We start from the raw sequence: 26200 nt of genomic DNA, 5'->3' as shown, positions 1-26200 counted from the left end.
AGCACTGTTGTGCGTGGCTGCAGACGCTGATGCAGCCCACACTCTCAGGACAGAATTGGGTGAAGTAACCCATGACTTCCTACTATGGATGTCACAAATTTGAATGCCAAGTTTGGCCGTTTGTGTTGTGGCATAGTGCCCAGAAATAATAACTGCGTCATTACATTCAGCAACTCGCTGTGTCTCCTTACTTACTTACAAATAGTTGCATGTGATCTGTGCCCGTCTCTGTCTCCTATCTGTTGCTGGTGGCACTCCTGCTGAGTTGGGCTCTGGCTGTGCAAATTCATCATCATTGTCCTCAAAATCAGTTAATTCCACTTCTGTACCTTTCTTTGTGGCAAGGTTGTGCAGCATTCCACAAGTTGCAATGATTTTACAGCAGATGATGGGTGTGTACTGACGTGCGCCTCCGCTTTTGTGGAGCCTGCTTTTCAATAGTCCAAACGTGCGCTCCACAACGTTGCATGTTGATTTGTGTGCCACATTGCATCGTCTCTCACTCAGGGTTGATGGGTTTAGGTGGGGAGTGAGGATAAATGACCGCACGGCATATGCACTATCGCCTAGGTGAGAAAGACAGTGCCATTAGTCACATACACCAATACACATTCATCTGCAGTTAGTTTAAGGGAGTGTCACAGTGATTTACCTAGCAGGTATCCTTCTCCATATTCTCCCGCAGCCAGGCGTGTGTAGATCCCACTGTTCTGGAAGATGTATGAGTTGTGGGTGCTCCCAGGAAATTTGACCACGATGTCAGTGATTATGTTGGCAGCATCGTAGATTACCTGCACATTTATGGAGTGGGGGGACTTTCTGTTCCTGTAGATATACTCAGTGGCTGCTGGTGGGCAGATTGGAATGTGTGTGCCATCAATACAGCCTATGACATGCGGGAACTGTGCCTTCTGGTAAAAGTCTGTCTTGGTTTTCAGCAGTTCCGCCTGTGTGTTTGGGAAGCTAATGTAGTGATGCTTGCTCTGCATCATGGCATCCAGAAACATTCTGAAGAAACGGGACAGGCAACTCTGAGACACCCCGCCTACCGCAGCTATCACCCCCGGGTAACTGCCAGATGTGAGTAGATGGTGATCTTTCCGTGGCAGACAGTACCCTTGACCTTTCCCGAGCCCCGCTGAGGCACAGGACTCACTCCAGTATCCACCACAGTGCCGGCCGGGCTCGACGGTTCTTTGACCTACCTGTACAGCTCCAGGACTACAGAGACCAGCAGCCCCGCAGCAACGCCCCCGCCAGCGATTTTGCAGCGCGCCAGGAGGTGCTATAAAGCCACGCTTGGGGCCGAGTCCCGCGGTGATCTTTCCGTGGCAGACAGTACCCTTGACCTTTCCCGAGCCCCGCTGAGGCACAGGACTCACTCCAGTATCCACCACAGTGCCGGCCGGGCTCGGCGGTTCTTTGACCTACCTGTACAGCTCCGGGACTACAGAGACCAGCAGCCCCGCAGCAACGCCCCCGCCAGCGATTTTGCAGCGCGCCAGGAGGCGCTATAAAGCCACGCTTGGGGCCGAGTCCCGCAGTGATCTTTCCGTGGCAGACAGTACCCTTGACCTTTCCCGAGCCCCGCTGAGGCACAGGACTCACTCCAGTATCCACCACAGTGCCGGCCGGGCTCGGCGGTTCTTTGACCTACCTGTACAGCTCCGGGACTACAGAGACCAGCAGCCCCGCAGCAACGCCCCCGCCAGTGATTTTGCAGCGCGCCAGGAGGCGCTATAAAGCCACGCTTGGGGCCGAGTCCCGCGGTGATCTTTCCGTGGCAGACAGTACCCTTGACCTTTCCCGAGCCCCGCTGAGGCACAGGACTCACTCCAGTATCCACCACAGTGCCGGCCGGGCTCGGCGGTTCTTTGACCTACCTGTACAGCTCCGGGACTACAGAGACCAGCAGCCCCGCAGCAACACCCCCGCCAGCGATTTTGCAGCGCGCCAGGAGGCGCTATAAAGTCACGCTTGGTCCCTCCTCCCGCGAGGTCGCGCGCGGGTAGCGCCGGGAGAAGCCCGGGACAAGGGCGGGACCGTCTGAGGCCGTCGTAGGCTGAAGCAGGCTGGGCTGGGCCACGTCCCTGTCATCTTCTATCCTGCCTTTGTGTGGAGTCCCGACTACAGCAATTCCATCTAGTCCTCACCCAGATCACTCAGGCAGTAATTCTGTGAGTACCTTTTGGCCTACTGTCCTGCCTGCACCATTAGCACCGGACATTTGTATTCTATTGCAAATCATTGACATTGCCATAAACGTGTTTAAAAAATATGGAGAAACGTATCTGTTCTACAGGGACTTTGGACGCCTACCTTCTGCGGGCGGATACAAATATAAGTAATGAAATCGACCTCATAGAACGTAGATTATCTGTTGAGCCATCGCACCCTTTCCCGCACAGCCACTCCTCCCACAGCACAGCTCTTTCCACGCCCAAAAGTCCTTACCTCAATCCCCCATCCATATCTCACACTCCTATCACCCAAATTCCATCAGTTAATAATGATATTCACCCTCGCTCTCCCATCACCTCCTCTAAGGGCCCATTAACGCGAGGTAGAATGAAACATTCTCAAGTCACGCAACCAGGGAAATCCCAGAAAAGGCCCAGGGTAATTAAACAACGTACCGATTCTACTAAACTAAAAAAGCTAACCCAAGGCACTCAAACCGATCAGGCGGATTTCTCTCCCACTGTTCAGTCTTACTTCAAATCAATCTTACCTAATTCAAACTCATCACCAACTGTAAATATTAATCTTGACGATTTAGGAAACATCCTTGCACAAAAATTGGATGCTATGGCCTCAAGCCTTTATGCTAAAATGAATGAAGCACTTAGATCCCTTGAGACCAAATTAATAAACCTTAAAGAACAATCTATACCTTTTTGTGATCCTTCCATTATCCCCACCGAAGTTTTCACTAACGCCAATCATCAAAAAGACCCATTTTGCCATTTCGAAAAAAATAACCTGCCTAACGGCACTCCTCAACCATCTCTCAGTTTACCAACTAGCAGGAGTCTGACAGATAATAACTCATCCATAACATTCTCTTCACAAAAGAATTCTGGTATCCCTCCCAACCTCAATAACCCCACCAAACGGTCTCATCCAAATTCAGTCCGCCCAAATTTGCCGCCTGCCACCTGTCCATACATAGTGGTTCTAACTGGAGTCCCCTCCCTGCATCATGGAGCGACCGAGTCCTGGCCTTCCTTGAAAAATAAAGTGGTCGACTGGCTTGCTAAACACAGACAGTTTAATGTTCATAACTCAAACCAAATTATCATGGCACGAAGAACAGACTGGATTGGTCCTTCAGAAAAAACGATCCAGGGCGACTGCATCATCGTGAACTTTAGATCTCCTAAATTCGCCCGTTTGATCCTAACACAAAAAGAGGATCCTTTCCTTAACTCAACCGCAATTTCCGCTCTCCCTCTTGGCTTTTTCTACCGTCCTTCTAATTATTTGTCCAAACCTCCGACTGGCCCAATTCTAATGGAAAACAGATTCAACTCCCTCTCACCAATCGAGGAAGTTGATTGACTACTTTTGGTCCGAAAGTCCACTCAAACGCCTATAACTGTTCAATTTCCCAGTAACAAATCATCTCAATTAAATACTGATACTGAACTAGTACCCCCTCCGATGAGCAACTCACCATTTTTATTTCCTCTTCACGTCTCATCACTTCCCATCTTCTCCCAACCAGTCCTATTTACTCTCCCAACTCCTATAGACACTCTAGTTAATTCTCAAAATATTTTTCACATAGATTCTAACCTAATCCTAACCCCCGAGGTTCCTCCTCCTACTCAAACAACATTACAACTCGTTACACCAAATATTCCCCTAAAACCTTCCTCTTGTCACCCACTAAGGTCCATTTTTTGGAACATTGCAGGCCTGCACTCAAAAATCCAAAATGAGGGCTGGCTCGACTTCGTCAGTCGCTACGATATTATCTGTATGCAGGAAACCTGGGCTCTTTTACCTATTCATCTAAACGGTTACAAAACTTTCTTTTCCGCTGCGCTTCCCACACCCTCAGGGCGGGCCAAGGGAGGCTTAGTGATTTACATCTCGAATCTCATTTCAGGTCAACTCATTAATGTACTAAAAGCCGAATCTAACTATCAGATCATCTCCATTATACTAAACAAAAATACTCACTTTCTGATAGTTAATTTTTATAATAATTTGCAAGACACAAAATTGCTAGGTTTATTGCAAGAAATTCAATCTTTTCTAGTGGACTACTTTCATCAGTCCCAAGTTAACAATCCCTTCTTGATCTGGGGGGGAGACTTCAACTTATCACTATGTGATAAAAATAAGATCACATGTGGCCTTATGGATTCCAACGAATCCCCCGTCACTCATTTTTCACATTCCCTTAAAGGCTCCCTGATGAATCAAATAATGTCTTCTTTGGAAATAACTTTTTCCAACGAACTGCTAATTCAACCAATCAAGCTAACTCCAACCTTTCTCGGCAGAGGTGCCATGTCATGTATAGATTTTATACTTCTGTCCTTCAGTGCAGTCAATCTGATTACCAATTTTACCACTCATGACTGCATCCACAGCGACCACTTTCCCATCTCCATCACTCTGGACCTACCCGGTTCCCTCACTCATCCTGTAAATTCACTACGCCAGAATAACCTCATAATGAACCGGCCAAATGGCTATGCCCTAAAGTGGTCTTGTATCGACCCTGAAACAATCCTGAAAGAGCTTATTATAGGGAACAGGGCAGCCTTTTCATCTTGTTTGGCAGACTCCTCCTCTCCCTCTGAGATATTATTAAACTTCCAGATTATTATAACAGAAATCAACAAGGCCTTAATCATTCCCTTCAAATCTAAAAAAACACCTATATTTAGCTGGTTTAATTCCACCTGTTCTAAGGCTCACAAAGCGCTGAAGCAGGCATTAAAGAAAGTCCCGCGCATTAAATCTGAGGTCGCCCAAGCTAGAAAATTCTATTACGAGTGCTTAAAGAACCGTAAATCAGAATTAAAAGAAGAACTCTGGTCTGCCCTCAATAATAGCTCCAAAGCGAAGGACCCTACAGCCTTTTGGGAGGTAATCAATTCATCCTTCCTCTCAGCCCCAAAAAATCAAAACTCTTTAGAGGTGGCCATACCGGAGCAAGAATGGATTAATCATTTTTCCCAGATATTTAGTCTAACTCACTCTTCTCCATCATCCTCAAATTTCCCTCTGCAGGCTATCCAATCCTCTACCCACGATTCGCACCCCATTCACCCTGAATTCACCTTGGATGACATCACTTCAGCCCTGAAAGCCAGTAAGGGGGGAAAGGCTCCAGGACCGGACGGGGTTCCTGTAGATATATATAAGTCCAACATCGACCTGTGGGCTCCCCTTCTACTCAGAGTACTGCATGCATCCAGCGAGACAGGACCGATGGACTCATGGTCTGAGTCCACATTGGTTCCAATATTCAAAAAAGGGGATCGCAACAGTCCGACTTGTTACTGACCCATCTCTCTGCTTGACTCTCTCGGCAAAGTGGTGGGTCGTGTTTTACTTGACCGACTTCAGTGCTGGGCAGACCACAACAACATCATTTCAGATCTACAATACGGCTTCAGAGAGGGTCTGGGAACAATCGACCAGGTTCTGAACCTAGTACTGATTAGAGGAAAATACGTGAATGCAAAGGGAGGCAATTTCCATATGGCTTATGTCGATCTCTCCGCAGCATTCGACTGCGTTTCTCACACAAAACTATGGTCAATCATGTTGGACATAGGGGTGGATAAGACCATAGTTAATTACATCCGAGAACTTTACTCTGGCGCCACTGCCAAAGTAAGATTCGGCACAGGGGGCCAACTTTCATCATCTTTTAAAGTGGAACGGGGAGTAAGACAGGGATGTGTCCTGGCACCCTTCCTTTTTACCATCTTCACTAACGGCTTGGAGGCAGCCATGTTGGAGGGGAGCTAGGACCTACCCCTGGTCAAAAATCGACCAATCCCCGCATTACTATATGCCGACGACGCAGTAATTCTCGCCCGCACCCCACTAGAACTCCAACGCTCCTTGACCCGTTATCACAATTTCATGTCCAATCTCGATCTAAAAATTAACCCGAACAAAACCTTCATTATGTCCTCTGGTAAAACATCACCAAAGGTCCCACGCATATACATTACCTCCACCAAGATAGAAATTACAACAACCTATCCCTACCTGGGAGTGGTGATAGATAATAAGGAGACCTGGAAAAGGGCAATTGAGTCGAGAAACCATCAGTTTCTAAAGGCCATCATGGCTCTAATGTCCTTTACCCAGAGACTCGGAAAGAGATCGCCGACGGAAATCCTGGAAATCTATCGCCCAAAATGCATTTCAACTGCCATTTATGGTGCGGGTATCTGGAGTCACGCCCGAGTAAATTCCATCCAAAAAACAGAAAACTCCTTTTTGAGATATTTACTATCACTCCCTCAATCCTCATCTACCTATGCCTGCCACCAAGAACTTCATGCCATTCATAACCGATCTCATCCGTCTGCAACCAATCCTTCTCTGGCACCGTATCTGGACCTCAGACAAGACGTCATTAACCAAAGAAATCATTACTGACTGTCAAAAACTGGATCATTCTGAAAAAGTTCCCTGGCTAAATTTTGTCCGCAATTTCCTTAATGACCTGGGTTACCCGAATTTCTATTCCTCACCACATGATATGCTAAGAATATCGTGCAAATCACTCAAAATGGAATGTCTAAAACATCTTGACAATCTCCGGTTAACAACAGAAGCCAACAAACCTTCCGTCCAGCACTCCCTACTAATCCAAACTTCTTTCAAAATTGAGCCTTATTTGTCCTCCTGCTTTCCAATCTACGATGTTTTCCTACTCACCAGATTCAGATTTAATAATTTCCACCGATTAATTACTTTCCCGAACCCAAATGACTGGTCAAAGGTTCTTTCCACATGTCCCTGCGATGATCTTTCTTTACAGTCCCTTCTACACGTTACTTTTTTTTGTAAATATTTTATTGAACCTAGAAAACGGTGGTTGAAACCTGTTCTGAAACAATTGTCAATGCGCAAATGTCGTCCAGCATTACTGGTCCTACAAATGTTAGAATCTCCTGCAATTTGTTTTAATATTGCTATGTTTTTAAAATTTTGCCTAAGGCACAGATCAAACCTTTAAACATTAATCATTTAGTTCCTCTGATTTTTAGCTGTATATCATCAACCATCGCAAAACACAAAAACTAATTTATATTATTACTTAAATTTTGCTGATAATTAGGTTATTTGACATGTTCTGATGATTAATTATTCTCATTTTTTAAAAGACTTTGATCTGTTAGATCTTTCTGCATGTACTGTTATAAAATGAATTTTTATTAATTAGCTAAAAATGCTGTATTTGTACCTTGCTTATATGGATGTGCTTTGCCTCCGAATAAAGCTTTTACTGAATTGAGTAGATGTAGGCTACAGAGCACCTGCACATGTGGTGGTATGGCGTGCGCCCTTGGTATTTGGTGCTCCGGGAGTGGGTGCAGGTCCCTTATCAAGTCCAGGCTGGTGTGGGGGTGTAGCCTGTACCTTTCATGGATCTCAGCCTCAGTCTGTTGGAAGAGTGTGATGCGCTGTCTGTAAATGCGCTTCTCCCGTCTCCAGATCCTCACTCCTGCTGCCTGTAGACGTAGCCGCCTTGCAATCACATAGAAAGCCGCCATAGTGATCACACTGTTGCATTTTGGATTGCTTATATACACTGTAGCTGATTACCACCTGCTTTCAGTCAGTGTTAATTACCGACTCTTAAATACCGAATTTCATGAAATTCGGTATTACCGAATTTACCTACATCTCTCTTCTCGTTTTTACTGTTTCTTATTTACCGATTTGGTAAATAAGGAGTTGGTAATTCCGAATCGGCAATTTTGAATTCGGTAATGGTGAATCGGTATTTACCGATTCATAATTACCGAATCCTTCTTTTTGGCCTCCTACATTTCAATTGCCTAAATACCAGTCGGTAACGGGAAATTTACCGAATTTCGGCCGTTACCGTCCGATATTTCGCTACCTACATATGGCCCATAGTCATTTATTGCGGCACACCTGACATAAAAGGTCAGTGAATCAATGAGTCAGTATGCCCCTGTTAAGCTATCCAGAACCCTCAAACTTGTTAGAAAATGGCAAGAAGTAAGTGGTAGTGCCTAGAAAAAACGTGCTCAAACCCGAAACAGTGACAGGGAAATAGCTAGTGTTAACATTTTGGGAAAGTTCAACATGAACAGGCTCGTAAAAGAATTCTAGAGGTAGAGATATCATTTGTCATTGCCCAGAGAATGAAAATCTTGGTGTAGCTAAAAGGCTACAGCTTCACTAGGGTTCCTAAACTTAACAACAATACAGTCCCTATTCAAAACCTTTGGAGACGGGACAATAGATTCCATACTTCTGGAAATAAGGATTTGCAGAATTTGTTGTGCTAAATCCCATGTGTTTACATAACCAGGGAAATACCTTCCAAATCAACTGCTCATTCAACTGTTCTTGGGCAGGCTAAAGGTTTGGGATATTGGCAAGACTGTATGGACATTCAGAGAGGGCAAACTCAGAAAATCCAACTTCTGAGTAAAACTGTTATGTGCCCTGGTTAGGCCCATGTAGTGAAGTTGCTCAATTCTTACATTGTCCTATTTTTTTACAATAACATTTCTGCTGTGACCTTTTACACAGATTTGCGTGCACAACAATGTTGGATTAGTTTCTCTGAAACATCTTTGTTTACACAACTAACTTCATACAACATTATCACGATGCCTCGAACATCATGTACAAGGCCCTTCTATGCACTATGTACAAATATCGTTCTATCTTCATCCACGAGGGGACAGGGCTGTCTACATATTCATAACATCACTAATCTACACGCACATCGCAAGACTGCTTTCTTTTTTAAATAAAGGGCATCCCTTTAGATTAGCAGGGGAGGGACTGCAGCTGACATTGATGGTCCCTGCATGCCAAGACTTCACTGTGCAACGGTCTGACATCTTATGAGGGGTGTACAGTTTCTTACAAAGATGGCTCCTACATTCTCTCCTGCCAGGTAATTGGGTTAGATCGTTCCTTGTGGGGATTCTTGACTTTACACCTACACACACTCTAGGTACACTCAGAGTAGGAGTTGCACAGTAGGAGTACGCCTGATTGCTGCCTTGTTTATATGCCTGTATATAAACACTGTTTTAGCACCATGGTACAACTGTATATACTATTTACGCTTTTGTTGCTTGCAATCACTTTCATCTGCTTTTGTCTACTGATTATTGCAGCACATGTATTCTATACACGAATAACGTTGGTTCAATAAATATATTGATAACATCCCAATATGTATTCTCTGTATATTTCTCTGAGCACGAGTGACTAAGCAAAAGGTCCTGATCTGTTACCATGATCCCTGAGGGGTCAGGGTTGTCATTTTCACCGGTTGCCAGAAATCATTTGATCCCTAGTAAGGGTAGGGGGGCTTATGGTGGTACTGTGAGCTAGCTGGTCTCTAGGTGCTCAGAATCAGTCTAGGCACCTCACCCAAAGCTTATGTTGCCCAACAAATGCACAGGTCCTATGGATTAGTGGGAGCTGCATGACTAAACTACCAACTGTGAAAGCATGCTGCAATGTGTTGCCTAAGCCGTAACTGTATATTCGCCCAGAGCTATTGGTAATAGGAGCATTCGCAAAATCAACTTTACAGTAGGCAGTGCCTGAAAATCTTTTATTAACAATGGGGGTTTTACCTAACAGAGTTGAGTTATTATCAGTAGCCAGCTGAGTACCCAAAGGCATCTCATCAGAAGAACCATTATTTCTAGCCGGAGAACAAACTTCCTGAGGGGCAGTAAAAAATCCATCAACAGTTTTCCTAAAGGTTAAAGTCACAATCCTTGATTTAATATCATACTGTCGATCTAATATGGGCATAAGTTGTGCTTTCAATGTGGCATCAAACCTGTTACACCATTTATTCAGGAGCCTAGACTCAACAGGGCTCTCCACAGCACCCCGTTCGGATTTCATTGCTTTTATACCCAATCCATCCACATCACGGTTTCGTCCCCTTTTTTCTTTTTAAACAGTGGTTTATTTGGTGACAAATCAATGTTGGGCAAAGGCACTGAACACTCGGGATTTATCCCAGAGCCAACTGCACAGGTGGTTCCCTATCTATAACAGCACAAGAAGAAACAGTTTCTAGATGACTTCCCATGAAGAAGGTGCCACACCCTTCAATCAAGTGCCTTCTCTCAATTAGTGCTGTTTCTTTAGGAATTACACCTATTGCAAGCTGTAGAATAGAGTCAATGATAGTTCCTTTGGAAGTGGAAATAGAGGTACTCAAAGTCTTCCTTTTACCCATGATAGAGAACGATTAGCCCTATTGGTGGTTCAGGCAAAAGATGGCGTAGCCCAGCCTTCTCCGGGCTTGGATGGTGTAGATGGGCCCACTTTTGTCCCGGTCTTTGCCTGGGAACATTCCACGTTGCGGAGTCCAAGGGTGCAGAAGTAGCACTCATGATCTAGTCCCCCTGCCACTTCCACCTGTGGGTTTGTGGGAGACTGAGTCCTTCCTCCCAACAATCGAAATCAGTGTCCCAATTTGCGGGGTCCAAGGACGCTGAAATAGCGCTTGTAAGTTAGTCCCTCCACCTCCTCCACCCTGCAGGGTTGTAGGGCATTGAGTCCATCCTCCCAACAACAGAAATCACAGTTTTCTACTTCGGGGTCCAAGCACACTTAAATAGCACTCATGAGTTAGTCTCCCCACCTCTTTCACATGCAGGGTTGTGGGAGAGTGAGTCCTTCTTAACAGCTAAATAAATGTACCATGCCTTGAGGTCCAAGCTCCCGGACACAGCATTACTGCGGTACTGCCCCCACCTCTTCTACCTGCGGGATAGTGGAAAAGTGAGTCCTTCCTCCCAACAACAGAACTTAGTGTCCTGCACTGCAAGGTCTGTGCACACTGCGGGGTCCAAATGCACTGAAATAGTCGTTGTGAGTTAGTCCCCCCACCTCCTCCACATGCAGGGCTGTGGAAGAGTAAGTCCTTCCTCCCTACAACAGAAATCATAATCTCTCACTGCGAGGTCCAAGTGTCCTGATTTAGCACATGTGAGTTAGTCTCCCTGCCTTCTCTACCTTCACAGTTGTGGCAGAGTGAGCCGTCCTCCCAACAACAGAAATCAGCATTCCGCCCTGTGGGGGACAAGCATGATGAAATGGCGCTTGTGAGTTTGTCCCCGCCAACTCCCCCAACTGCAGGGTGGGGGGGATTGAGTCCTTCCTCCTAACAACAGAAATCAGCGACCCGCTTGATGTTTTCACAGGGTTGACCCCTTGTATCTCAATTAACTGGTCAACAGTCACCCATTTGATACTAAGGTGATAAGAGAAGGGCAAGAATCTGAAAATGCAGAAAGTAAATGGGAATCTGAGAGCCCAGTTTAATTTCTGTTCCTTCAACTGCTTATCTGACCCTGAGACCAGAAGAAGCAAGGGAAACATTACATATCGCACTGGTCAAGCTAGGGGTAGCAACTACAGCCCCCGTTTCTTGTGCTATCGACTGGTGACAGATATTTAATCATACCCAAGATACTCATGTAATCACCTTTGGAAGGATGAAAGGTTGAGTGGAGCCCCTGGAATATGAGCCTGTGACAAAGAGAACAAACACAGAGCTCTGCTTTTGATGCATTGGTTCACTGGGCCACTACCTGGCTCCTAACTGATGTCTGTGATGCAACCATTTATACCGGGCAGTCAAACATGGGCAACCTCAGCCGACTTGTATTTGGCTGACATATAACACTGAGGATGAGCCATCATTAGTTGCCTTAAATTATGGAAAACTATCCTGCATATTTGTACCATCTTTCTTACAATATCCTGGCCAATTAATGTACTCTTTCTCGGTCTGGGTAGTAAGAAACTACAACTAACTTCTTTCCTTCATTTTCTTCGGCATCAGAAACAGGTTCTATGTGCTTTGAAGGAGTTTGTGACTTATTCCATTGAGAGGCTTTATTTTATCAATCTTTATAGTTAGCAGTCGTTTCCTGTTATTCCACTTCTGTATAAAAGAACCAAGTCTTCTTCTGGCTTGTGTGTGGCCGATTCTAGTGCACTTGACTTTAGTGATTTGTGCTTGTTTTCCCAATGTGCAGTTTGATTGTGCAAATGTATGCCTAGGTATTTGTAAGGCGATTCTTTGAAATAATGCTGTAATAACCCACAACTAATTGGGGCATGTGCCCCTTACCTGCAAATCTAGTCTGTATGGAGCTGCTGTGGCTATTTAGCGTGGGTGCCACCTGTGATCAGATTGTGACAGATGTGCTGGGCAACTCTGATTGACAAGGTATAAGCGTGTACGACAGAAAAGCGTGGATATTCATGCCCAAAGCTATGAGCAAGAGACAAATAATTCTAAAGAAATGATTTAGAGATCACCTAAATTCGGATCAAATAAATAACTCCTGCTCGACTGACCATCTCACTCCATGTCATCACAGAACTAGGTCCAGATGTGCTACAGTAGTGATCGCAAAGAGCATTTGCAAACTGTGAACTGACTTTTTGAGACCAATAATTTATTTTTAGGGCCAACCTATGCACTAATAGGACGGTTCGCAAAATAAGAAATCAGAAGGGGGTCGCAGAACAACCTGTCTAAGTAATATTCATAGGCAGATTGTAAATTATAATTCCCTTTAATTGGCTACATTCACATGAATGGTGACCGCAAAGGAGAGCAGACTACCATGCCCGGGAATGTTTTTCAAAATCATGAAAAATCCAGAGTTTCTAAAAGATAATGAGCAGCTGTAAAAAGAAAACAGATGTCCATTTTGAAATAAAGTCAATGAGAGTTGCCAGTGGTACTTTTGACCACTGCCTACTCTTTCTGAAGCTGGCACCCATTTTAAAAAGCGGAAGGGTTACAAAGAGGGCCACATCCATTTTGCAAATCAGTTACCACCCCTACTTGAGAGTCTGTAACTCAATGGTTTGCAATTTGAATTACGGTTGTAAACCATTGATACATAGAGCTCTGATTCTCTATTGAAAAATGACACTGAAAACATATATATTCCAAATGGATCAGTGGCAGAATATCGGAAGCACAAATATTGTGTGGACTGGATATCCTGTCAAAAATATTGAGGACAAGAATAAAGAGAAGGTAAGTACAAAGAAGGAAGTATAAATCTACTATTTTTAACTCCAGATCTACTAACCTTAAAGATATATATGTATAATGTCAAGGTACATATATGTGGAGATATATAGTTAAAGTTTACTTGCACATAGAAAATGACCTTCATAATATTCTTCTATGTATAATGTATATATAATGTATGATGGTTTGTTTGGATAATGTATATGTGTCATGTAAATTTTTGACACAATATTTTGTCCCACAATATTTGTTTCCGATACCTTCCAAATGGTGAATGTGTAGATATTTCTAAACTGATTTAGTGATATCAAAAACCTTTTCAACTAGCTAAATGGATTTTGTACAGTAGAAAAATCTTTTCACTGGTCACAAGCCCTCTGAATTAGCTAATTGGAAGCTACCCAAGATCAGCAGCAGCCATTACCGGACGGGGGTGGTGGGGAAACTTTGGGGAGAGGAATTAAATTTCAAAAAGAAATTACTTTTACTGGCCGCCCTCCGCCTCTCCTCCATCCTCTGTCCTCGTTCACTTCCTTTTCCTGTCCCGGCCGGCAGCAGGAAGCACCCGTGCAGCCAGGCTCCCCTGAGCCAATCACAACGCTGCAATGCAGGGTTGTGATTTGTCTGGGCGCCGTGGATCGGTGCTCAGACTAGAACAGTGAGCCTGTGCATGTTCCTGACTAGGCTGTGTAATGCAGCCTGGTTGGAACAAGCAAAGTGCACATGAACTGTTTGGTCGGCCGAAGAGGGCCAGTCATACTGTTCATGTGCACCTAGGGAGTGCCTAGCACTCCTCCCCTGCTCTGGCAAGCCTTGCCCCACCATAGACTGCATTAGGGAAAATAAAATGATAATAACGATAGGCTATAATCATTGTATTTTTCCTTTTCAGCAGTAGGGTGATGCTCCTTCGCCTTAGCGGAGGAGCCGCCACTGTGCAAGATGTAAAAAACATTGTATATTTAGCCCATAGTTTCCATTCCTGGGCATTTGTCTGGCAGCCTAACGCATTCTGGGTGTTGTAGTCTTGGATTTCTTCCATTGAACTAATTAAAATGACACACCTGATAGTAATGATTTACAGGTGAAAAGTTCAGGACTGGAAGCAGTGTCTGCGATGACATGGATTGCGGTGGACGCTTGAACTCTTTTGGAGTGGTTCTCATATTTTCAGCTCCATGCACAGCCGACGTTATGAAGGCTAGCCCCACATATAGCTCTATGAGCAACCTCATGGCTCCAAGATACGGCTTGAACTTTATGCAATCGACGACTGGAAGCCAGCAGAGTTTTCTCTGGTTAACACAAATATATTTTTATGCAGGTGTTCATAACAGCTCTTTCCACTCTCTAAGTGGAGAGTTAAGAGTTGACACCATTATCCAACTCCATGCTAGTTACTCTATGGACTTTGTAGGAATGATTGACTGACTCATCCTGCTAGGAATCAAAGCTATGAATTGATGGTTGGGAGACTAGCATTTAGCAGTCACCAAAATGACTACAATGGAACTTCCCACCTATAGGCACTCTTGATTTATTGTAACCCAAATTCTGGACCACCTGACCCCTGATAGTTCTACACAATTGCCAATCAAGTATTTACATGTATAAATATACTTAAATAACATTACCCAACAACACTTGTTTTAGCTACTTGCAACTTGGCTGGGCTTAATATTTATTTGGCCAGTCATTTTAAAATATTTGCTTAGCTTCATGAACAGAGATTCTTTTCAGTGTTTTCCTTGCCAGAAATCATGTCATCTAGGGTTTCTCTTGGGAACATTTCTTGCACACTATTATGTTTCCTTTGAAAAGTGCCTTTTTTCTGGCAGCTTCATAGATTGATCTCTCAGAGACAGTGTGCATTATTTTCTGCCATCCCGTGTTTTGTTTGCATTTCGATAAGAGCTCTGCAACATCTGAGTGCTCTGTGAGGATTTGTTGTCACGTTGCTTATGACTTTCCTTTGATACTGTTTTCTGCTCTCGCCTATTTAACTTCCTGTTCTAGTAGAAACACCGCATCGTTAAAACACAGATCCATCCCTCTAAATCACACCTCAGCTGCTTTGTAGTTCATCTTGATCCTAGTTCCCTGGATCTTGAAACATGTCTATTTCATAAGAGTCATGCATTTATTCAAGCCAAATTAGCGTCACCGAAGACTTATTTTATATAGGACATGCCAGAAAACACAATGTACTGTTTCCTGATTTAAATTCTCATTTAACAATCGAGAAAGGTAACATTTGAATCAGAAGAGCAGACCTTGTTGTTCAGAAAGGGGGTCCCTGCTTTTTCAAAATAATTACACTCCAATGCAGTGTTGCCGAAGTGATCCCGTGCTATTTCACAAATATGAGTGCGGGACATGTCCTAGAATATAGACTTCACCCCGGACTCTTCTACAAGAACGAGCAAGAATAGGTATTCCATTTAGTTCATCATATTTACACACCTTTAAATGACAACCAGCGACATCTGGTCAGGGCCGGAATGGGAACCAAAACCGGCCCTGGCAAAGTGCTCGGCCGGCCCCACAAGGGTTTGGGGGTATGGCCGAGCTGTTTACCAGGGCCGGTTTCAGCCGATTTTGTTACAGGTACCGATTTTGCAGCTATGCTGCAAAAATGTCCCTGTAACAAAAACGGACCCCAGGGGCCCAAACACGGCCCCCACCCTGGTGGCTCACCGAGGAAATGCCCGGCGCCCTCTACGGCCAGTCCGGCCCTGCATCTGGTTACTTAAACACATTTTCAATTTAATTGCAAAACAGCAATTTATTTCATAAATAAATAACAGATCAAACATTTGTGTAGGAGATGCCAAATGGTCTCCTCCCTATGTTAGCCTCACTCTCTTAGTCAGTTTTTCGCAAGTCAAAACCTATCCAGAATAGTACAGTTTAGTATCAGTTCAGGGAACAGTGTAAGCACTCCAGCCTGGTTAAGGTCTCCCACTGCATTCTTCCCTGTAATTGAATAGTGAACCAAATGTAGATGAATAGTTATGATAAACGATTTACATATTTATGCAGTCACTTATATACATGTTAGTTGCATTATTCTAAGTTTTTATCAGTAATATGTACATTTGTTAAGCAGAACTAATGAATATCTATATTTTTAAAAATATAACTATTATACAAATTTTTAAAAAGCAATACATATATATAGGTACATAACTATAGTGCAAATACATGCTTATATAAAGACGGATATGCTGTATCTTTCTGTTTGCGTATGGTAGTGATGTGGGGAACAGCCAATTCTTGCGTTGTTTTCTGAAGATAAGGTGGTTATCTGTAGATCTAGTGTTGGGGGGGGTAAAGAGTTCCATATTTTGGCTGCTTGAACACAGAATGATGAGCCACTAATGGATTTTTTTCATGTACTTTGAGATTTAGATGTGAGGTTCCACTCTACAGTGAAGGTTCTTTTGTTGAATGTGTTTGGTGATTTTATTCCTGATCAAGAGCAGTCCCCTACCATGTATCACTTTGTGGGTGATACAAAGCGGCTTGAATGTGAATCTTCTGGCAACTGGTAACCTTTGCAGGGCTTTCAAACATGGAAGATGTGGTCTTGGGGCTTTCTGTGTTTGAGTCGTCTGGCGGCTGAATTCTGAGTCTATTGTAGTCTTTACATAGTTGTTAAAGGTGATCCGTGGTAGAGGCTATTTGCGTAATCAAGTTTGACAGAACAAGAGAGATGGTAGCCTGGACCTTGAGTGGAAATACCAAAAGGGAGAAGATTTGTTGCAGGGTTGTCATAGTAACAAATCTTAATCTTGCTAGTTTGTCCACTTGGGCATTCATTGATAGCTTGGAGTCAATGGTCATTCTGAGGTTTCTTACTTCCTTCGATACTTTAGGTGGTGTTCCCAGATCATCAGGCCAGGCAGCGAGCGGGTCATAATCTTTCCAATCGCCACATGTGCGTATTTCCGTTTTTGAAGAATGTATGCCAAATCCCCCCCCCCGAGACTGTCGTGCTAGCACAGAAGTACAATCTCCAGCCAGCAGAGATCTAGATCAGTGGATACTGATGCCCTGAGAGTGCCATGTTGAGAACATAACTAGTGCAATGCAATAGCCCTAGAAATCAAGACTACCTGTCCCTGCCCCCAACTATTCTACGATCTACTCTCCTCTCATAATACAATATAAGTAACTAACTTACTGAAATTCCAAAAGGCCCTAAAGACTTGGCTTTATAATAATTAGGTTTGGCCATACTGATATATCACATACTCTGTCTATTACCCTTTCCTGTTTAGGCCTTTTTTTTACTCCTGTGCCAGAAATTCGCAGCACCTAGACACCTTCGGGTAGTAGAGTGCTTTATAAAATATAATTTCATTTCATTTCATCTTCAACCACATTTTGATCCAAAAACACACCCTTGTGTTTTATGAAAATATCAGAGCATAGTGCAGTCCTCTTTTGCGTCTTCGTAGCCAGCTTCATTTTCTGTTTTGGCATAGTATAAAGTTTAAGAATATTCAGCTTGAGATTGTTATCAATTGGCAAGGACTGCTTCATTGGAGCTCCGACATACATTGAAAAAAGGCAGCCTTTTGGGTCTTTTGAAGTAAGCTATCTCCAACATAAGGTGATATTTCTGCCTTATATTGCTTTATTGGAGCCCTAACCCTCCTCAAGCAATCGAGTGGGGACTCAGAGGACACCGACTCTCATTCTATTGAGTGCAGCAGGGTGTGGAACATGATGAGGACGGATTGTCTTTTTCATTCAGCCTTGTGAAAGGAAAGCGGCTCTTTTAAGGAAATGATATGCAGAAATTATAAGACCACATCACATAGGTCCCAAAAATATTACGCAGGTGAGTATGTTCCAGTACTTAGGTCGAATCACAATGTTTTCCACGTGGATAGCAATCCTGTTTGCTTAATCTATGTAGTATGAGAATCAGTGTCAGATTACCAAATTGGCAAAGTAGGCACTGGCCTATGGGCCCCACTCCTTTTAGGGGCTCCGCGACAACAGATCAAAATATTATTGATCTGATCTCAAAAGAAAATTACAATCAAGCTTTCTTACATGTTGTTTCCAAAAGATAGAAAAAAATGAATCATCTCAAAGAAACGAAAATGTTACATTAAAGACTCTATAGAGAAAATACTGTATTAACATAATGTACCCATTAACAATTTAAAGACATCAGATTCACATAACAGTTTGTCTCTTAAAAGCTCATCTTCTGTCAGCTGTCAGTTTGTTAAAAAAATCTGGTGCATTGGGTATTAGGAGATATTTTGGGAGGGGGGGGGCGAAATTTTGACTGCCTAGGTGTCTCATCAGGGTTTAATTCGGTACTGCTGGAATGCATCAAAAAGTATAGCACTGAGTAAAGGATATTTACTTACCTGCTTCTGTAACCCTTCTCATATCCAATTTGTTTATACTATGCACACATATGATGACAAAACAAATAAAGTCATGTATTTTCTCTTTTCTGCATCCTTCATGCTGACAAAACATGTTCTCTGTTGATAACACCACTCCCCATAGTGTCTCAGGAATTTTGGGATGAGCATGTTCTTCACCCCCTCTTCGCCAAATTTACCCATGGTGCACCTGAAAGTGAGTTAGGTCTTGCCTTGTGTATAGCAATCACCTGTAAAACCTGTGAAAGCGCCTTTCACAATCCTTATCTATGCTAATTAAACATCCGTAACTGAAGAGTGCCAGACTGCATCGTTTTTTTAACATACATTTACAGCTTTGTGAATCACTCTCTATTATACATGTGTAAATTATATTATTTTCTTGTACATCTTTAACTTACGTCTGGAAAAATGGCCGTAACTGTCTCAGTTCTCCGTCCTTTTCCCATCAAACACACACAGAAGGAGAACATGTACGCACTCGCAGCCCGGCCATTCTGCCTCAGGCGTGTCTAGGAGGAACGTTGCTTCTGACAGGTTTGTTATTTAATGTCTAAACCCTCAAACTGGCACCAGAGGAAAAATCAGTTTTCAGTCATTTCTGACCTATAACCATCTGCAGTTAGTAACTACCAGAGGGAAAGCTGTATATTGCGTTTCGTCGCTCAGCTTCACAGACTTCCAACCATGTCAGCTCACACGGTGGCTGAGAGGTGCCAAAAAGGTATGAGACGTTTCTGACGCATACCCTACTAACTACGATTTTTATTAGCAGAAAAGCAGTCTATTGCCTCACTGCTTTCACTCCCCACATCAGCAGAAGACAGAGCCTTGAAAACTTTGGGAGGGTCAGTGCATTACAAAGTCAGTGAGAACTCCTACTTAGAATGCGTTTGCGATGTTTCCTTCACGTTGCACAAAAGTGCAAATTAAAAATGTCATAGGAACAATTGATCAAGTATTCACAAAACCACTTGATGGATTTGGCCGCAAGTTAACGCTTGTTCCAACTTCAATATTTTTGTGGTTTGGTGTGAACCTGTAAAGTAGTTTTTGAAATAGTAAGGCAAAGTAAATATTAATAAAAGAATAAATGCTGCTATATTCACAATTTATTTCTCAAGCCAGTTTGAGGACAAAAAGCCACATTTTGTTGTTCAAGAGGCCAAAAACCTCATCAGACACAGCAAAGTTCAAACGACAGATCCTCTGGAAATGTATCTAATTTACCAAAAGGAGCTGTTTTTTTCGTTCCAGCAACTATTGCAAGGGTTTAACTGACTTTGGGGCATATTAGCAAGACAAGCGATAAAAATTATCGCCGCTTTAGTGGCAGAAAACTGCCGCTAAAGCGGCGATAATGGGCTTGATAATATGCTCTATGGAATTCCAATTGATGCTCAGGTTGGATGTCCTTCACATCTAACATGGGGTTCAATTGGAATTCCATAGAGCATATTATCAAGCCCAGTATCGCCGCTTTAGCAGCAGTTTTCTGCCGCTAAAGCGGCGATAATTTTATCGCCTGTCTTGATAATATGCCCCTTTGGCGTTTTTCGATCAGCCCCTCCCCCCCAAAAAAAATCACGAATCAAATGGTGCACAGTTAGGGGCATATTATCAAGAAACGGCGTTAAGATTATCGCCGCTTTAGTGGCAGAAGACTGCAGCTAAAGCGGCGATAATGGGCTTGATACTATGCCCTTGAGAATTCCCATAGAAGCCCATGTTCTGGTGTCAACATGGGCTTCTATTGGAATTCTCTGCGGCATATTATCAAGCCCATTATCGCTGCTTTAGCGGCAGTTTTCTGCCGCTAAAGCGGCGTTCATTTTAATGCCCTGCTTGATAATATGCCCCTTAGTTGTTCCTGCCCTGGGGAAGGGTTGGGGAGAGCGTGGAGGAGTATGCATAGAACATATGAGAAAGTAGGAATTAGTCTTTCATTATTAAAAAATATAAAAATACAACGGGCCTCATGTACGTAGCCCAATACCGGTCGGTAACGGCCGATTTTCGGTAATTATACCGTTACCGACCGGTATTTAGGCTGTTGACATGTAGGGGGCTCATTTCTGTAATCGGTAATTTACCGAATCGGTAAAATTACCGAATCGGTAATTTTACCGATTCGGTAAATACCGAATACAGTAATGAGATGTAGGGGGACTGTGTGGTGGGTGTGGGGATTCGTTATTTACCACCAACTAATAGTTGGTGGTAAATGACGAATAGGTGTTTACCGATTCGGTAATGAGGCATACCTTCCCATTGATTCAATCAATGGGAAGGTATGCCTCATTACCGAATCAGTAAATACCGATTCGGTAATTACCGACTTACTCCGATTCGGTAACATTTACCGAATTTTTACCTACATACACTTTACCGATTCTTAAATACCGAATCGGTAAGATTCGGTATTTAAGAATCAGTAAAGTGTATGCCACCTACATATGGCCCAACGTGAGGTTCGAGAAAGGGCATTTCTATTTCTAAAACACTGCAAAAAAGAGAGGTTAATTTGCTTCTTACCATCCAACTTAGGCTGCGGTAGAATCCAGTGAGTCAGTGAAAGAGTCCCATGCTGGGCACAGTTGAAAAGACCCATTGTTGCCACGGGTCAGGGAGCCACAAACACTTTATCCAGGGAACCCTCCTACCCAAACCTTCACTGGTTAAATTCAGATTTAGGAAGGGTTAATAATATTATAGGGTTTTCCTCCTTTCTCAAGGCTTGCGAGCACCATGGGGGATTAACAGCATGTTCCCTGCATTACCCAGGTGCCAAGGAGAGAACCTTTACTACGCCTCAGTTATACCCTATGATCAGGAATTTATTACCGGTTATTGGAGTCCACCAGCATTTTGCTAGATTCCTGGGCTTGCACAAGAATCAGGATACCAAGTTGGTGTGTACCCACCTTTCTCCACCCCAGTTAGAGAATGATATGGCGGTAACTCCCTATTATATTAGGTAGTAGCGGCTGGTGTGCTTGACGAGCGGCAGGGTGGGTGGGGTGAGGTTAAGGGGGGCCTAGGGGTCACGGGTGGGAAAAATAAAAATAGAATAAAAAAAAACTTCCCTGCAACCGACCGCGTTGCTCTTCTGCTTCTCTTTTCCAGGTGGCACAGGCTCCCAGAATGTCCTGCAACCAATCCTGAAGCTGTTCTCACACATGAGAGAAGCTTCAGGATTGGTCTGAGTACCATTGATTTGTGCTCCTGGACACACTGTGAGTCTGTGCCTGCTCTCTCCAACCCAGCTGGATTGTTGGATTGGAGAGAGCTTTCACTGCGCATGACAGTTTGGCCGGCCTGAGATGGCCGGCCAGCCAAACCATCATGCGCAGTGAAGGGAGTGCACCTATTACTTTCCTCAGTGCCTGTCACCCCCCAGGCCCCACCCCAAGACTCATCAGGAAAGGAAAAATAAAACTAGTGTTCGTAATCATTTTATTCTTCATTTCCTGTTGTTTTGAGGAAGGGCGACGCTCCTCCGTCATAGCGAAGAAGCCGCCGCTGAGATTAGGAGAATTGTGGGCTACCCAACATATCAGGAGCCTGGGAACCTGCGACCCCCTCAGTGAGAATGGCCTTTCTGTAGGAATCACACTGTGAGGAATGATGAATGCTAGCACAGTAATTGCCTGCTGATCAGCTGTATCTCTATTAGATATTCACCTGGCCATCAAACATCAGTGTGATTCCTGTTAGAAGCTAGGACATCTATGACATGCCCTGGGTTGAACTGGGATGGAAAATAGGCATGGGTACCAAATAAAAGGTGGCCCCTCCTAATGACTAAAATAGCTAAAAAATGGTCCACATTTACACAGAAGGGAGTTTTTCAACTAGTAAACACACAGTATAGGTAGTTTGTGAGGCGTGTGCATTTGTACTTGCAACAGACAATGTTTGTGGTAAGAGCAGCGAAATCAACAGTAAACACCAGCCCCCGGATCATAAAACAGGCCTACAAACAGCCCAAAAACAGCCCACACACTGACCTGTCAGACAAGCCCTTCAGGCACTGGCTGATAGTCCCATACTCCAGCATGACCCTGCACATGTCTTGTCAGCTCCAACTGTAGATGGTTGAAAAAATGAGGAAGGTAACAGCTATCATGAGCAGTGATAATTTTAGCTTCCCCCAGAAAAAGGTTTCCCTTTATATGATGATCTTTACCGCTGTGGCCGTGTTTAACCTCCCATCAGGATCAGGGAATGCTGTAGGTCAGTGATATTCAAAGTACGGCCCAGGGGCTGCTTGCGGCCCTCGTGGCTTTCCATGCGGCCTTTTGGTGAACAGAAGCACTAGTCTGCTCTTTACTTGACTCAGCACTAACATTCAGAATGGAAGTAGCTAAGACGTTTTGTGCCACTTAACTTTAGAAACACGTTAATTTTTTGAAGCGATCTTACAGTAAACGTGTAAAAATATGATAAAGTCTCTTCAAAATTCAAAAACTTGTTTTTCATCAACATGTAGAACCTTTTCCTTTTAGTATATCTGATTATATCACTGCATTGATAGGATAGTTTTCAAGCATGAATTTAGAAACAGTCATGCTTCCTCCGACCATGACAACAATGCCCAATTGTGAATTAAGATGCCAGTCCGTTGTGTGGCCTGGGCTGCTATTCTAAATGGACTACATCATAGTTTATTAAAAAAAACACAAGAGAAGGAAAAGGAAGCAAAGTGACAAAAAAAAACAATTGCCTAGAATGACACAGTTTGTTCAAGTGGGGAAGCCAGGATTGATCACAGGTTTTCTGGCTTCACATTGTGCAAATCAGCAACTATATGTACATGCTTCGGTTCCCCTACACCCACTTTAAAAACCCCATATCACGCGACCGCCACCCTGCTGTCATCAGTGCAGCCCTCGGTCACACCACAGACCATATTTTGTGGCTCCTGGGAAAATGTTTGTGAGTACCCAGGTGCATTGTACATGCATGAGAACAAATACATGAAGAAAAATAAAATGAAAGCTGTTTTATTAGGAGAAAGATATTTACAACTGTATCTGTAAACTTGCTGTGCATCAGAGTGGTGTATTGGAATAGGTGTGATACTGTCACAGTGAGAAGACCATCCTTCCAGGGAATACACAAATAGAAAGAAAAACATCTTCACACACAAAGATGGGAATCACCAAAGTGCACACCCAGGAACACAGCCAGGCAGGATTTGCTGAATCACACACAGGTGCTGCAATAGGAGGAATAAATCACAAAAAGACTATTAATTGCTTAATTAATAACAACAAGCAAGCAATGTCAATGTTACATGGAATTAAGGATACTTAGGACCAGATTTAACAATTTGCCACGCAATGCAGTAAAACAACCAAAGTTTCTGTGCTGCGTTGCATGACAGTGAGAGAGCAGAACAGCATCATATCTAGTAAGATAGGACACTATATGCCCCCTGCATGCATTCGACTGCCTTTCGCTATACTCACATCCTTGCATCATAGTGAAAGGGGGTGTGCTTGATGTCCAGCCTAGGTTTTGTAATGGAAGGGTATGCCTCCAGTACAAAACACTATACTCAGATATGTTTTTCACATTTTGTATGTGTGCTGTAGACAGGAAATGCTTTGAGAAAGCTTTTAAACTCAGAGTTAGAAGACTGGGCCACAGCCGATGCACTAACACCTATCACACAGTCAGGCTTTAGACAAGGCAGCAGCACAGAAGACAATCTGGTAATTCTTTCCTCCTTGATCGAAGCAGCAAATAAAAAAGAATTACCAACTCATGTGCAGCCTTCATTGATTACACCACTGCCTTTGACAGAGTTGACAGAGCAAGGTTGTGGGAGAAGCTTCATACATGTGGCATACCGGCCACACTGTTGAGAGCCATCATGAGTTTATATGTAAAGACCTGGGTGAGAGTCAAGTCCCCGCTCACAGAGTGACTTCAAAAAAGATCTAGACACACCAGGGGCTGAAACATGGATGTATGTTGCTCCCCTGTTATTAAATCTTTACTTGGCTAATTTAAATAATGCCTTAACTGAAGTGAACACATTTCCATCTAAGTTCTCTGGCTCTCAACTTCAGTGTTTATGCTAAGCATAGACCACGATCATATATGACCATACAGCGGATGGTCTGAAAAGATCGCTGAATGCTTCTTCCCTGTATTGCAATGTAAAGAAGACTTCTATCAAGTCCTCAAAAACGCAAATACTGGTGTGTGGGAGGAAGAAAGTCAAGAACAAACTTTCCTGGATCAGGTGAATATTGAACAGGTATCTAGCTTGAAATATGTTGGCATCTATTTCAAGCAGCTTGGCTGACAGCAAGCGCAAATTGAGATGATGAAAGGAATGGCGACAGCCATGATTATTAGTTTCTATAAATTGCTAAAACAAATGAGAGGTCCTGACCTAACTCCAAATTATTACGTCATCAATGCTAAATGTATCCAACACTGTCACACAGCTCTCTAATTTCAAAGATCGTCTAGGATTCTGGCTGGACAGAGCACAGTGTTGTTATAGAAGGCTATTCCAACTGCCTGATGCCACCCCGACATCTCAAATCCATCTTGAAGTTAATCTAAGCAAGCAAGTGACCCCGGGGAAAACAAGATTCTTAAGTTACTATATTCAACTCAAGGCTGCCCCGCCTGGCAAGCTGAGAGAGTGCATTTGGTCAAGCATGCAGGACATTAGGCTGTCATGGGGATCGTATGCAATGAGCTCAATTAATGATTTGGGAGTCTGAGAAATCATTGAACTAAAACTTTTACCAAAACTGTGCGCCAAAATACTCACAAAAAATGAAAGATTCAAATCGGCTGATGATGATGGACAGGAGCTATCAGCGAAGACCCACACACACTTCTGTATCTCACTTTTGTGGTCCAACGGGAGGGCTCCACATCTATCTAGCCATGTAAGTCTAGTGCAGAAAAAAAGACCTAAACAGATATGGTATATTATCTCCGAAGGCCTAGAAATATGTCAGCTGAAAGGATTGGAGGCCCTGAATCGTAGAATGTGTAAATATAAACTTGAATCGTTGCTGCACGACTGGAGGTGATGGCGTCCACGGGATGGACATGTGAGTGAGGGTCTCCGGAGTGCATTCCCCCCATCCCAGGGAACCGGCGGCCAGGAGGACGAAAAAACCGGCAGAGATAAAAACGGAGAAAAAGAATAATTGAAAAGTGATTAGTGAGACCAAAAATAAACTGATCAAAGATACTGGAAGACGCGAGAAAACAGCCGTGCAGCTAAATGCCCTGGCGGTTAGTGATTACCTGTGGTGCACACCTGTGGAGCATGAGGAGCAGCAGTGGCGGCCACGGCGGCGGCAGCGGTGTAGAGCATAGAGCAAAGGGCAGAGGGAGTCAGAACAGCCAGCTCGGCAGATAAACGCCCGGGGAGGACGGACAGTCTGAGTACCTTGGGAGCTGGAGGGACCGGCATTGGAGTCAGCAGCGATTTGGAGTGGCAGAATCTCAGGGCTCC

The sequence above is a fragment of the Triturus cristatus genome, chromosome 12, assembly GCF_964204655.1.
Source record: "Triturus cristatus chromosome 12, aTriCri1.1, whole genome shotgun sequence".
NCBI lineage: Eukaryota > Metazoa > Chordata > Amphibia > Caudata > Salamandridae > Triturus > Triturus cristatus.
Note: the sequence above shows the minus strand (reverse complement) of the source record.